General features: G+C 40.1%; 2 pseudogenes; one reads left to right on the forward strand and one right to left on the reverse strand.

The window, feature by feature from the left end:
* Positions 1-6,940: 6,940 nt before the first annotated feature.
* Positions 6,941-8,770, reverse strand: LOC147456717 (uncharacterized; annotated as a pseudogene).
* Positions 8,771-8,894: 124 nt separating this feature from the next.
* Positions 8,895-10,057, forward strand: LOC147456718 (uncharacterized; annotated as a pseudogene).
* The last annotated feature ends 5,476 nt before the right edge of the window (positions 10,058-15,533 follow it).

Below are 15,533 nucleotides of genomic sequence, written 5' to 3' on the forward strand. Positions count from 1 at the left end.
CTGGTGTCCGTGTTAGCTTGCTGCTAACAGTTTCACTTCGCTAAACTGTTGCTCATTTTCTTCACTACATAGGAAGACATCTTGATGGGTGACTTGTTGTAGAGGGAGAACCACCTGAGAAATCAAGTGGATGAACCTACTCAAAAACCTTACCTTCTGAAGAAAAGAGACCAATTGCTTAGCTGTGGTGGGTGATGACAGAGATACTAAAGCTTGAATCTTGCTAGGGTCAGCCTCAATCCCTTTTGCTGAAATTACATGACCAAGAAGAGTGACCTTGCTTTCACCAATGTGACACTTATCTACGTTAAGCTGGCCACCCAATATTTGTAGCCTAGCCAGGACATCATAGACCTTTCTCAAATGGAGGGAGCGATAACTGTAGATGCAAAAATAATCTATGAAAACTCGTATTGACTTGCCGAAGTATGGGTGGAAGACAAAAGTTACATAGTGTTGGAGTGTGGCCGGAGCGTTGGTGAGGCCAAAAGGCATCACCCTATATGCAAAACATCCCCATGGTGTTATGAAAGTTGTCTTTTTCTGGTCTTCTTTTGCAATGCTGATTTGAAAGTAGCCTGAGTAGCTATCACGTACTCTGTAGCGCTCATGACCTGCTACCTCATTGAGAATTTCATCTTGGAATGGGAGGGGAAAATGATCCCTCTTTGTTGCTTCACTGAGAGGTTTGTAGTCCACACAAACCCTCCACTTACCATTCTTCTTTGGTGTGAATACCACTGGAAGGACCCACTCCGAGTCTTTGACAGTGTAAATGAACCCTGCCTGTAGCAAATTCCTCACTTCTTTGAGCAATGCTTCTTGTTGAATTACCCCAAGCCCTTTGAGCTTTTGCACTACAATCTTACGTCCTTCCTTGAGTCTTATGCAGTGTTGTACCAATGTGATGTCTGTGATCTTTTCATAACCATCAATGAACAATGTGGTGAAGTTACCTAGCATAGAGATATATTCTTTTCTCTCTTCGCCGGTTAACTCATTGGAGAGCATTCAATGTAACTTACTTGTATCCACCAAGGGTTGTGTACCTGATGGTCCCTCTTGGTTCTCCAATGGTGTTTTAGATTGTGTCAATCTTTTTGGCTCTTTGAGGATGACTCCCATCACTTTGATGCTACTGTCGTTCTCCTCGGTTATTGTCGTTTCTTCTCCTGAGGTGGTCGAAGAGTCACTGGTGAACTCATCTTCCGATGCCTTCAAGATCATGCTGCATTGCTTCCCGGTCTTCATGTTATAGAATATGGACTTCCCTTTTGCATCCTTCATTTGGATCATCTCGGTACTCGATTCTTGCTTAACTTCCATAGCCATGAGCCAGGGTCTTCCAAGAATGATAGGGTAGCCCTCCCCTTTGTGTGGCATGACAAAAATGTCTACCTCCACTTCTATGTTGAATGCCTTCACTTTGACTGCATTCACAATGCCTACGCACTTCACTCTTATGTTATTTGCCATTTTAGCTCGACAGGGTGCTGGCCTACTTACCTCCAAGCCTAGATGGTGCATCATTTTCTCACTCATGATGCATATCTGTGTGCCACCATCTATGTAAACGTTTGAGATACATTGCCCCTTGATGTGGGCATCCATGATTCGTAGGATGTCGTCAAGATTCCTCCCAGAGATATCCCCAGCTATCCTTGGTCTTGATTTTCTTGTACTTACCATCTTCGTCCATTGTTTCCTCATCCTTGGTGCAAGATGGAGTAATTGGGGCCAGGTTATCTTTGGACAGTGCATCAGTACATCCTGAACTAGGTCATATGGTTTAGCGTACTCACCCAGTGAAAAATCCACAATGCGATCTTCCGTCGAGGCTTAGATACCTTCTTGCTAGACTCGTCTTTTACTTTCATCTTCTCTCCATCTTCTACTCCCTTTGAGAGGCTTCTTCGTGCCTGGCATGCTTCACTCCCATGGCATCCACTTCTTCTACCTTCCATTTTCCTTTGTTCTTCCCTTGGATTGGTTCTTCTACCTTTTACTTCCCTTTAGCTTCCAGGCTAATGACACTCACTGCTTGGTTTCCAATAGGTGGTGGAGGTAGTGGTGGAATAAGAGGTTGTGGTGGTGGTGGCGGTTATACAGGTGGTCGAAGGATTTGGACTGGTGGAATGGGCCCTGGTTTCCTGGGTGGTGGTGGTCTTGCCCACACCTTTGAATATGGTGAGAGCTAGCGGGGTATGAGAGTAGATTGAGAGGAAGAAGGAGTATTGTTACAAAAAAGATGTACATCTCCTCACATAATCACTCATATTAGCATAGCTTAGCTTAGTAATTAGCATGATAGAGGAGATGAGCATGCATTGAAGCTTAGCTCTTGGTTGGATTTGCATCACAATGCCAAGAGTTGTTGGTGTAGGCCTCCCTTGTCACAAGCTTGGAGTAGGTGATAAGCTTTCCATTAAAGCTTGAGAAGGAGAGAGAGAGTCTTCTTGCTCCATACATAGATTGTGTGAGTGTGTAAGTGAATAACGCCTTTAAAAAAACCATCCCCCTCTCTCTCTTGGTCAAAAACCCTTGCTATTTTCTCATGATCACACCTCATTAGACCTGCCCAGGCCTAGCCAATGGCAATTAAGCAGCATAAGTGATAGCCTTTTGACATGTGTCCCCCTTTCCCCTTTTGTGAGAGCTTTATGTAATTAATTAATGCAACCAAACTCTCAATGGACCCCTTTGTCTCCTGGCCAATAGGAATCAGCCAAGCCATTGGGCTGCTGAGTACTCATTGGATCCCTTGGGAGACTGTCCAATAGTCTTCTAGAGAGCTTAATTCCTATTGGTTCTTTTATTTAGTGTTTTTAAATTAATTAAACTAGATTTACTCTAGCCTAATTCTCATTGGTCCACCTCCAAGTCCATCCAATAGGATTTGAGTACACCTTGTGGGCATCTGGGCTAGGGAGCTGACATGTGTCCCTCATTCCCTTTATGTAAAGGGAACTTGTGTGTGTGTGTGTGTGTGTGTGTGCGTGCGTGAGTTTCTCTCTCATCTCCTACTTCTAGGGCTCGCCCCCTCTTTTGTAGGGCTTGAGAAAGACTTTTGGGACACACACAAAGCATCCGATTTCCCTAGTCTTTTGACCTTTGGACACAACCTTTGAATTTTGGAACCTTAGCATTTTGGAAGTCTTAAATGGGCTGAACCTTAGGGTCTTTTAAGCTCATTGTTGCACATGGCTCTTTTGCAGATGACCCCCCCTTTGGATCCCCATTTTTCCTCCTTTGGATCCATACTGTGGCTGGTCTGCTAACTTAACTAATATTCTAGCTTTTTCTCCTCTAGCACTTCCCCATATTAAATGATCAATTTAACATGATAAAATCATTTAGGAGAATTAGATATTGATTATTATGACAAGCTCCTGCAGGATTCAGTAGAAAACACTCGTAGGACAATTGTTTCAGTTTCGATTTAGTGTGTTGAGGTGGGTAGGTAAGTGGATATATTGATAATTAGACAGACAACCATATAGATAGGCAGTGGAAGAAAACAGAGATCAATAGATATATAAAAATCATTATACATACATACATGGATAATGCGATGAATATACATAATCTTCACACTTTGTATGGTCCAAATATGCTCATTACGTATGTTTCAGTGATCCTTTACTGATTCTACCAACATATATCGAGCTATTATATAGTACACCTTCCTTAAAGAAGATAAATAAACACATGCATTGATGGATATATAATAGATTGATATATATATTTCAAGCTAATATATATTAGATTTCAAAAAAAAACATAGATTGATTAATATATATGAATAAATTGTAGATAATAGTTAGCTAGGTAGATACATGGATAAACCTCTTTAATAAATAGATGCATAGAGATATGAATAGGTAAATATATAAATAGATAGATAGGTAGCTAGGTCGATCTCTAGTTAACTATCCAAAGCACTATTATGATGTATCGTAGACATATACATACATAGGTAGATAGATCGACCATATGATGGCTAGATGTTTTTCTAAGTATAGATAAAAAGGTGATCGATCGAGAGAGAAATTGATGAATAACTAAAAATTTATATAGATAGAGAAATTGATGAATAACTAAAAATTTATATAGATAGAGAAACCTATGTGTATATCCAGTTGACATGAATTTAGTAATGGGGATATTGTAGTATCAGTCCATACTATGCATACTTAATTAGTCTTGTGGAAGACTACCATCATGAGTATATAACATGCATGCTCCCAAAAAGATGAATTTTGGCATGATCCTAGATTCATGTAGGTAGCTTATTTAGCCATAATGGCATGTAGAGCATATGAGAGCATCTCGATACAAAGTTCTATGCTAGTCACTCATGATGTGAGTGAGGATGTTATAGAATATATAGTCCATACTATACATGTTGGATTTGAGATCTCTCCCCCCCCCCCCCCCCCCCCCCCCTCTCTCTCTCTCTCTCTCTCTCTCTCTCTCTCTCTATATATATATATATATATATATATATATATATATATATATATATATATATATATATATATATATAATATATATATATATATATATATATATATATATATATATATAATGTACATATATATGTACATTATATATAATTATATATATATATTATATTATATATATATGTATATACATACATACATATATATATATACATATATATATATACACACACACATATCTATATATATATATATATTTATTTATTTATTTATTTATTTATTTATAGATATATGTGTGTGTGTGTGTATAAATGTATATATATGTATGTATATATATGTATATATACATATACTTACACACACACACACACACACACACATATATATATATATATATGTGTGTGTGTGTGTGTGTGTGTGTGTGTGTGTGTGTGTGTGTGTGTGTGTGTGTGTGTGTGTGTGTGTGTATGTATGTATGTATGTATGTATTTATATATGTATGTATGTAAATATGTATTTTTTGTAAATATTAGGGTGCACGACAATATTTTCCCTTGGACCATCCAATGTGGGAGGGGTTCTTAGGAAAACCTCCCTCTATGCTCCATGTTAGTGATTGGAAGCGTACATGGGAGTTGGATCCATCTGTGGCACCCCATGGGATGAAACGACTCTCTATCTTCCAAAACCTACCATACTGGGGAGATCTACTAATAAACCATATTATCAACCCTATGCACATTTTCAAGAATGTGGTTGTAGTGTTGTGGAAGACAATCACAAGAGACAAGGATACCAAAGGTCAAAGAGACGATTTGGAAGAATAGGGCAGGATGCAATATTTATGGGCACAAACTAGACCTAATCGCAAGGTGTTTTTGTCGAAAGCACCTTGGGTGTTAACAAAGAATGAGGAGAAATAAGTAAAGAAGTGTATCCAAGACTTTCACACTCCAACCGGATGCATCCACTGTTTGAAGGGAGCATTTGCTAAGGATGATGAGCTTTCCGGACTAAAGTCACACGATTGGCACAAATTTTTACAATTTGTGTTGCCCGTAGCAATCGAGGATTGCCTCACAGAGGTTATCAGGGACACTCTGTACAAGATTAGTGCTTTGGTGTAGTGGACATCACAAAAGGAGATAGCAAGAGACACATTAGAGAGTGCAGTGTGCACTGATAAATAGTCTTGAAGTCATTTCCATGGTTGAGAAGTTCTTTCCATCTAGTGTATTGACAATACAAATACATCCTTTGGTCCACATTGTTGATGAGGTGCAGGTGGCAAGGACAGTACATAGTCGATGGATGTTTTTTCTAGAATGTTTTATGAAGACCTTAAAGGGCTTTGTCCATCAAAGAGCACGGCCGGAGGGAAGTATGGCCATGGGGTGGCTAGTACAAGAGCCCCTAGTCCACATCACAAAGTTCCTTATAACAGTGGATCCTGATATGCCACAACTATGGAGTCAAAATGAAGATGATCCAATGCTTGGCAAAGAGCCCCAAAGAAAGGAAAAAGTTAGAACAATAGATGTCTCCATGCGTGACAAGGTGAATAAGTTTTGCATATTGAACTCCCAGGTTATGCAAAAATGGATTGCAAAGTATGACGAAGAAAGGAAGGAAAGGGATCAAGCTCGTCAAAGATTCAGACGGAATAATCATGAGAGAGAGAGAGAGAGAGAGAGAGAGAGAGAGAGAGAGAGAGAGAGAGAGAGATGGCATGAACCGTTAGCACCTCGTTATTACAAGAAAGCATTATCCAATAAATAATTGGATAAGAAGAAAAATGGGATGGTTAGCGTCATATTTTCCTCTAATTCAATAAATAATTAGATTAGAAGAAAATTGAGATGGTTAGCAATATCATATTGTTTTTAAAGAAAACTATGTATAGTATTGTAGGGATGGTGTCAACCCCAATATTTCGATGTAGGATTTCCTCTTGATAGCATCAACTTAGTATTGGGATGGCCCTATTGCCTTTTTTACTCTAACAAGATGCTATTGATGGGTCCACTGCTTACTCCTCTCGCGTGACTTGAATCCCATAACAAATAGAACCTTGATTTAGCTCCCACTGCTACACTAGTTTTGAATTTGAGCCACATAAGTGGCTTTACTAGCCATAAAACTTGCTTAAGGTCTCGTATACCATTTTCTTGTGTAACCATTCTTAAAACTAGTAACTTTTGAAATATGACGCATAAATAAGCTCATCTTGCATCGACAAACATTTGTATGACCGTTTGAATCCCAAAAAGTTAATATATAAAAATTTTCGCTTTCTAAAATTGTAAAAAGCCATAAAAATGGCGTTTGCTTTGAATAAAGTACTCACTTTCAAGCCCCTTTAACAGTTGTTGACAGTCTTAATTTTAAAAAGATTTTGGTTATAGAAACTCATTTAATCGATGGGAAAGTATTTTTCCTAGCATTTTTAGCTTGCTTAAAATATTTTTGAGTGGGTTTCATGGAATTATCTGCATTTTAACAAGATATAGGTAAATAATGGCTCTCATAAAATAGCTCTTTTGTGTAGATAAATTTGTCTCTACTTTTTTTCAACTACTTATATGTGTTGGGCAAAGATCCTTCAAAGGAATTTCCTTGAAATGTTCTAGTATAAGAGTAATTTAGTTTATACGTGCATACCCTAGAAATAGCCACAAAAGTGGCTTTCTTTCTACAGGACTAGTGTTAAGATAACACGTATAAAGCGGTGCAAGAAAGGTCCAAGAGTGCAAGAGCGTGAAGAAGCGTCTTCTCTTATATAGTGTGCCACCATCATCGTCTTTCCTCCATCGTGTTTCGTCCTAAGCTAAGTGTTACTTGTCTCATCACTCGTTGATGTACAATAGATATGCTTGTTTTTTGAATTAATTTTGCACACTCTTTCTCTTTTCATAACACGTAGGTGCTTCTTGCCGCAAGACTTGTGGATATTTGTCAAATTAGTTAAAAGGTTTAATATAAGAATACTTCTCAACTGTGTGAACAAGGGCACAATCAGGAGTATGCAATTTTATTTTCTCTATTTCTTGTCTTCTTTCCATTTTACGTATACACACACACACTCACACACATGCACACACACATACACACGCACACGTATACATATAATGTCGTACATACACATGCACATGCATATATATATACACACGCATACACACACGTATATACATACGCATACACATACACAAACATGCACACATGCACACGTATATGCACACACACATATATACACGCACATACACACACACATACACACGCACACGTATACACATACACATGCACATGTATACACATACACACGCATACGCATATGTATACACATACACAAACACACGTATACACACACACACATACGCATATGCATACACATACACACATATACACATACACATGTATATGCATATGCATATACACACGCACACGCGCGCACACACATACACATGCACACCTACACACATACATACGCATACACATATGCATAGACAAATATACACATAATGTCGCACATACACACACACACACACGTATACACATACATACGCATACGCATACGCTTACGTATGCACATACACACACATACACATACACACACACACATACACACACACATCCATATGCATACACACAAATACACACGCACATACACACGTACATACACACGCACATGCATACGCATACGCATACACATACACATACACACACATGCATACACATGCACATACACATGCACATACACACATACACGCATGCACATACACACGCATACACATAATGTCACACATACACATACACACACACACGTATACACATACACACGCATACATATACACATACACATGCATACACATACACACGCACGCACACACGCACACGCATACGCACACACACGCATGCTGCATGTCGCACATGCTCACGCATACCACATGCCCATATGCTCACACATGCCGCATACGCTCATGCATGTCGCATACCGCATACGCTCCCGCATGTCGTATATGCTCACGCATACCGCATGTCGCATACGCTCACGCATGCCACATGTCCCATATGCTCCCTCATGTCGCATACGCTCACACATGCCACATGCCACATATGCTCACGCATACCGCATATGCTCCTGCATGCCGCATGTCGCATATGCTCACGCATGCCGCATACTGCATATGCCCCCGCATGCCGCACGTCGCATACGCACACGCATGTCGCATGTTGCATATGCTCATGCATGTCGCATACCTCATGGCACATACGCTCACACATGCCGCATACCACATACGCTCCCGCATGCAGCATACACTCATGCATACACACACACACACACACACACACACAAGCACACACATACACACACACATATATACACGACCATGTACACATACTCATATACACACATTGTTAATAATTACAGATATGGCATCTCGTGATCCTTGGGATCCACTCACCCCAAGACCTGGTATGGTAGTGGGTGCGCTTACTCCAGAGCAGCTGGAGATGATGGAGCGCCTCTCACAGTGATATTCGCAGTGGGGTGCGTCTCCGTCTCCTCTTTCTTCTGGCGCTTCCACTGTACCACAGACTGTCGCACCTTCACGTACCATATCTTCTTCACGGAGATCTGAGACTTCGGAGACGGGGTCTCGTAGCCACTCTCGTGGCTGGAGTGGAGGTGGCGGAGGTTGTTGTGGAGGTGGAGCTAATAACGTTGTGCATAGCACAACGCCCTCCCCAGCTGATCACTCCACACATCGTTGATTTGGACCCTCATCCAACACCTGCACGACACTCTTAATTATGTGAGGCGGATGGTTCTGTCGTCCGCAATGCAGAGGGAGAGCGCCTTGAGATGCTCATGAGAGACATCACTTGGAATTCCTTTCATCACGATCTCTTGACAAATTGGAAATCCATTCCAAACGAAAGGAAGGAATATGTGCTTGCCGCTCTCCATGATGAGTTTCCACAACCAAATCATGATGCGTGCTTCAACGACGCTATCATGATGCGTCGCATGGGGGTCTTACTAAGGCATCGCTGCTGCTCGGAGGCGTGCGATGCATATAAAGAGGGTATAAATCAACCCAATTGAATTGATAATGAGATATGGGTGAGGATCAAGGCGGAGAGGGATGGTAACCCTCGATTATTTCAACAACAAGTGGATGCGCGCATAGAGCAAAAAGTAGCAGCAACACATCGCACCTTGGGAGAAGAGGGATGGATGCCATGAAGAGAGATTTTGTAAGTATTATTTTACATTGATTTGCCGCTATTTTGTAAGTTCATGTGTGTCATTAATGTCATGGTTTAAGGGTTGTTTGCTCAATGTTTTTCATTTACAGAGCGAGGGGACGACGTCCGACTCGATTAGAGAAGGACTACGCTCTCATGGCTACAATCGACTTCGAGTAAAGCTCATGTCCAAGGACTCGTACATTAATGTAATTATTTTCAATTATGATGCGAGTATGTATTCTATGTCGCGCATATGAAAGCTCTCATTAAGGTTACACGGTTTTCTTTATGTGCAGGAAGTGCCACCATCCCCATTGTGTGAGGATGAGCTTTTTGATTAGGGACGCGGTGATGTCCCTACATCATTTGATTTTGTAATATTCCTCCATCTATCATATGATGTTTGCATCTTTTACATGCAACAATTTTGTAATCACAAAATTATCAATACAATTACGTTATGTTATGCCATCAAAGAAATTTGGCCTTCCTACGTGCGCAGCCAACATAGCCAACGGAGCCTCGGTGTCGTAGAGATGTTCGTTGAGTTTTCCTTGTAGACGGTTGCTAGCGGCCGGCTGTGTTGCACACACGCTTGTCTTCTTTTGCTGCACTCTGCAAGCTGTTGTTTCAATCTTGCCTGTCTTCTTGCTCGCTCACAGAGGAAGCACTCTGGGTGTGTCTTCCACACGCCTGCTGCATGCGAGCTGTGAGAGAGAGGGATGACTGCGGCATGCACATGCAAAGACGCTTTTCCCCTTTCTCCCAAATTCACTCGGATACCAATGAAAGGAGAGGAGTAATGATGTGTTCTAGTCTCCACCCAACCGCGCTATCTTAAAGTTTCTTTCCGATCTTTTAGGACCACCATAACGCTTCTGTCAATCCTTAGCTGCTTGAATTTCCCTTTGAACAACCTTAATCTGGTGGCTCATTTCTTCAAGCATTTTCTTTGATGCTTCAACTCTTATAGTTGAATCAATAAAGTTTAGGGGTGATAAACACTCCTGCCCATACAGTGCTTTGAAAGGTGTCATGTCAATACTGGTATGGTAGGATGAGTTATAGGCATACTCAACCAAAGGTAGATAATGAATCCATTTCTTTGGTTCTCGGTTACAGTAAGCCCTTAGAATATCCTCCACTACCCGATTTACCCTTTCAGTTTGTCTGTCAGTTTGCGGATGATAGGCTGAACTGAAATTCAAATGGGTTCCTAAGGCTTCGAATAAGGATGTCCAAAATCTTGAGGTGAATTTGGCATCACGATTGCTAATAATCCTCTTAGGCAATCCATGAATTCGATAAATCTCCTTAATGAAAAGCAAGAGAGAGGAGAGAGAAGATGCAAAGAGAGAGAGAGAGAGAGGGTTAAAATTGCTCCATCTTGAGAGAAGAGCCCCTTTTTTAGGAAAAGTGTCAGCTTTTTTTGCCTTGAGCCCCAAGTTCCACTCTAATTTTGCAAAAAGTGACCTATATTTGCTCTCTCTTTTCCAAAAAGTCAAATCTTATCCTAATTTAACCTTATCCTCTCCTTTTTCCACCTTTTTTTCAACCGTAGACCCTTTAATTAATTAAATTATGCCCGCGTATGAGAAATAATTAAAAATTACCGCACACTGCTCATATGGAACCCGAATGACATGCTAGAAAGTGCGTTAAGAAACTACAACCACTGTTAAAATGTAAAAATATTCCAAGAATAATTTTTCCGATTCATTATCTTGTAAGGATTACAAATTAGGGTTAGGTTAGTAATGGGTACATTACATCCTCCCATACTTAAAGAATTCGAGATGTCCTCATCTCGAGAACAACTCGGGAAAATCTCTCTTAAGTGAGGACTCTTCTTCCCAAGTTGCTTCTTCAACAGGATAATCCTTCCAAAGTACAAGATGATCTTTGATTGTACGATTCCTTAGGGTATTTTCGCGAGTTTCCAGAATTTGATCTGGTCTTAGCTGGAGAATCCCTTGAGTTGGAATCACAACTTGTTCATCATTCAAAACATGGTTGGTTCTTGGAACATAAGCCTTCAAGAGACTAACATAAAATACATCCTGAATCTTTAGATTCTCTGGAAGTCTCAACTTATAGGCCTGGGAACCAATTCATTTGAGAATCTCATAGGGTCCGTAGTATTTGGGACTAAGCTTTTTGTATCTCCCGAGTGATAGAGAACTCCTCTTTGGATGTATTCGGAGAAATACTTTGTTGCCTTCGTTAAAGTTTCTTTCTGATCTTTTAGGATCACCATAACGCTTTTGTCGATCCTTAGCTGCTTGAATTTCCCTTTGAACAGCCTTAATCTGGTGGCTCATTTCTTCAACCATTTTCTTTTATGCCGATCAGAAAAGTTTAGGGGTGATAAACACTCCTACCCATACAGTTCTCTTAAAGGTGTCATGTCAATACTGGTGTGGTAGGATGAGTTATAGTCAATACTCAACCAAAGATAGATAGTGAATCCATTTCTTAGGTTCTCGGTAAGCCCTTAGAATATCCTCCACTACCTGATTTACCCTTTCAGTTTGTCTGTCGGTTTGCGAATGATAGGCTGAACTGAAATTCAACTGGGTTCCTAAGGCTTCGAATAAGGATGTCCAAAATCTTGAGGTGAATTTGGCATCACGATTGCTAATAATCCTCTTAGGCAATCCATGAATTTGATAAATCTCCTTAATGAAAAGCTTGGCTATATCTGTCGTTGTATAAGTTGTCTTGACTGGCAAAAGGTGAGCTACCTTAGTCAATAAGTCGACGACTACCACTTTAGGCTTTTATGATCAGTAACAAGTGTGAACTTGTTTCCAAGAAGATAGTGTCGCCAAATCTTGAGTGCGTGAATAACTGTAAGCAATTCCAAATCATGTGTTGCGTAATTTTCCTCATAAGATTTTAAGTTTCGTGATGTAAAAGCGACTGGTCTTCCTTCTTGAACAAGGATGCCTCCTAGGGCTAGTCCGCTTGCGTCAGTAACGGCTTCGAACTCCTTTGTAAAATCTGGCAGTTTAAGACATGGGACTGTCGTAACGATCCTTTTGAGTTCGTCAAAAGCTTCCTATAATCTTTCACTCCGGTGAATCTTTATCCCCTTCTTTAGTAATCCCGTTAATGGTGCTACAATGACTGCATAGTCACGATAAAAGACCTGTGTTGGAGCTATATATGGCTCACTCTACTGAACTTGGTCTCACCTATATATTTGTATCTTGTCCTCAATATGAATCAGTCTTTGGGAGCGTATATGGTGTGTCTCTTGTCTCGTCTCTCTCTCTTTCTCTCTACATCTCAACATGGTATTAGAGCTGTAACGATCACGGGCCGATTCAATTCATGGTGACACAACAGTATGTGTATCCGATTCGCATGTAAGATTCAAAATTGCTACAAATTTTATTTTTGACCGTTGATTCTTGTTAACTGTGGTTGTTTTGTGTTAAGAAAAATATGATTAGTGTTTTATGTGGCGTTTATTTCTAATCAATCTAATCGTTGATTACGTTTTCTTGTTGATGACACCCTGAACTTCATCTCAATTTTTCTTGCTGTTCTGCTCAAAATTTGGAGAAACGGGAAACGTGCAATGGAGCGTAGCGCAATGGCACCTTTCATCCAAAACTTGTTCGTCTCCTCGAGCTCTTCGATTTGAGTTCTAGGTTTGCGTCAATCGGAGTTCGCAACAGAAAATTATGTTGTTTTTACTACAATTGAGCTTGACGCAGGTTTCTTCGTCCTACTTCTTCGTGAAGCGTCCGCAATCGTTTTTCTTATTTTGGCGTTAACTTTTTCGAGAAGATTTAGCTTTTTGCTATTCGTATTGTGGCCGTCAATCTTGCGTCTCACGCCACTCTATTTTGAGGACTCGTTTATTATTAACGTCTCCTTTACCCTGCCTTTTTTGGGTGACGTCTCTCACATCTTTGGACGTTCCTTGAGCATCCTTCTTACGTTTATCGTTGACAGAACGCAGTAATCATATCTCTCTCATTCTCAATTGCGGCCTTCATCATATATTGTGTACAGATTCTGCGATCTTATCTTATACGTCTTCTCACAACAAGATATGGCTATGAATATTCTTGTCAATGGCTTTCCTTCTGGCCAGCGTTCTGTTCCTCCTTTCCAAGGTCAAGGATTTCCAGGCTGGAAAGCAAAGATGTTGTTAATTCTTGAAGGCGATGAACTCTCCGATGTTGTTCTTGGAAATCGTGTTTGTCTGTCTCAGCCTGTTGATACGGATAATGATAACGTGCTTATCACTGAAGGACCTATATTTGAAGATTGGAATGTTGCCTATACGGATTGGCAACGACGTGATAAAGCAGCTCGTCGGTATATTCTTTCTGCTCTTACTGATTCCCTTTTGCTTGATATGTATGAATTGCCTACTTCCCACGACGTATGGAAGTACCTTATTGCAAACTTTCAGAAGAAATCTGTTACAGAAATACTTTATTTGAGAGGGTTGCTTAACAAGTTACAATATGAAGTTGGTACTGTCATACGGACATATTGAATCTTTCAAATCTATTATTAATCAACTTGCTGATGCCGGTGATCCTGTTCCACAAAAGCAACTGATTACACTTCTCCTTGATACGGTGAAGGACTCTTCTTATGATAACATTGTTACTATTCTCTCTAATAAAGATGGTCTTGATTTCGACCAAGCCTGCATGTCTTTAATTGAATACTCTCAACGTCAAGAACTTCGGAATGCTGGTCACGATACAGTTATGATTTCACAAGAGGAGACTGAGTCACAACAAATGGAACGTGCTTTTTATGCTCGAAGGCGTCCATTTCAACGAGGAAACCGCAGAGGTGGCCGTTGCGGTAATATTTTCTCTTGTCTCAAATTTCCTAATAAGCAATGTTCTTACTGCAACAGAAATGGCCATACTGAAGATGATTGTTGGGCACGTCAATATGATGAAGAACACAATATTACCACAAAACAATCACGTTTATCTAGAGACTCTTCTTCTTCTTCTTGTGAATATTGTGGACGATATGATCATCCCACTCATATGTGCTATAAGCGTTGATTCAAAACAGATTGGAATAGAGCATATGCTACTGAACATCGAAACAACATTGTACCAGAAACAAGCTGCGTCCTATGTTCAGTTGCTCTAGACAGAATACTTCATATACGTGATGGATCACTTTTTATTGTCGATTCTGGTGCTACAGGAAATATGACATATCAGTCTAAGTGGCTCCATAACTATCATCCACTGCCAGTTCAACGTGTTGTTTATCTTGCTGATGATACTACTTGTCAAGTAAAGGGTATTGGAGATTTATATCTTGGTACCTTATCTTCTTCCATTCAAATTTTGCGATAAGTATTACATGTACCAGATCTTCAACGTAATCTTCTTTCAGTTGCTAGACTTGTTGATCTTGGTCTGTTTGTTGGATTTGATCATACCAAATGCCGAATTGATAAAGATGGACAGACTATAGCCACTGCTCCTCGAAACGGTAATTTGTTTGAACTCTCTCTCAATGATGCTGTAGCAAATATTGTCACTGCTCCATGTGATCATGATTGCAAAGTATGGCATCACCATTTTGTTCATGTTGATTTCTCAAAACTCCTTGATCTTCAACGTCGTGATCTTGTTCATGGCATGGATCTTAAAGCCCATCCCCATATGGGAATTTGTGAATTTTTTGCTCTTGGGAAACACAATCGTAAACCCTTTCCTCTTTCAAATCAACTCATTCTCATGATATATTGGATCTTGTTCATACTGATATATGTGGATCTCTACCTTCTTCGAGATCACAATATCGCTACTTCAT

The sequence above is a fragment of the Adiantum capillus-veneris genome, chromosome 6, assembly GCF_014529385.1.
Source record: "Adiantum capillus-veneris isolate H3 chromosome 6, ASM1452938v2, whole genome shotgun sequence".
NCBI classification, from domain to species: domain Eukaryota; kingdom Viridiplantae; phylum Streptophyta; class Polypodiopsida; order Polypodiales; family Pteridaceae; genus Adiantum; species Adiantum capillus-veneris.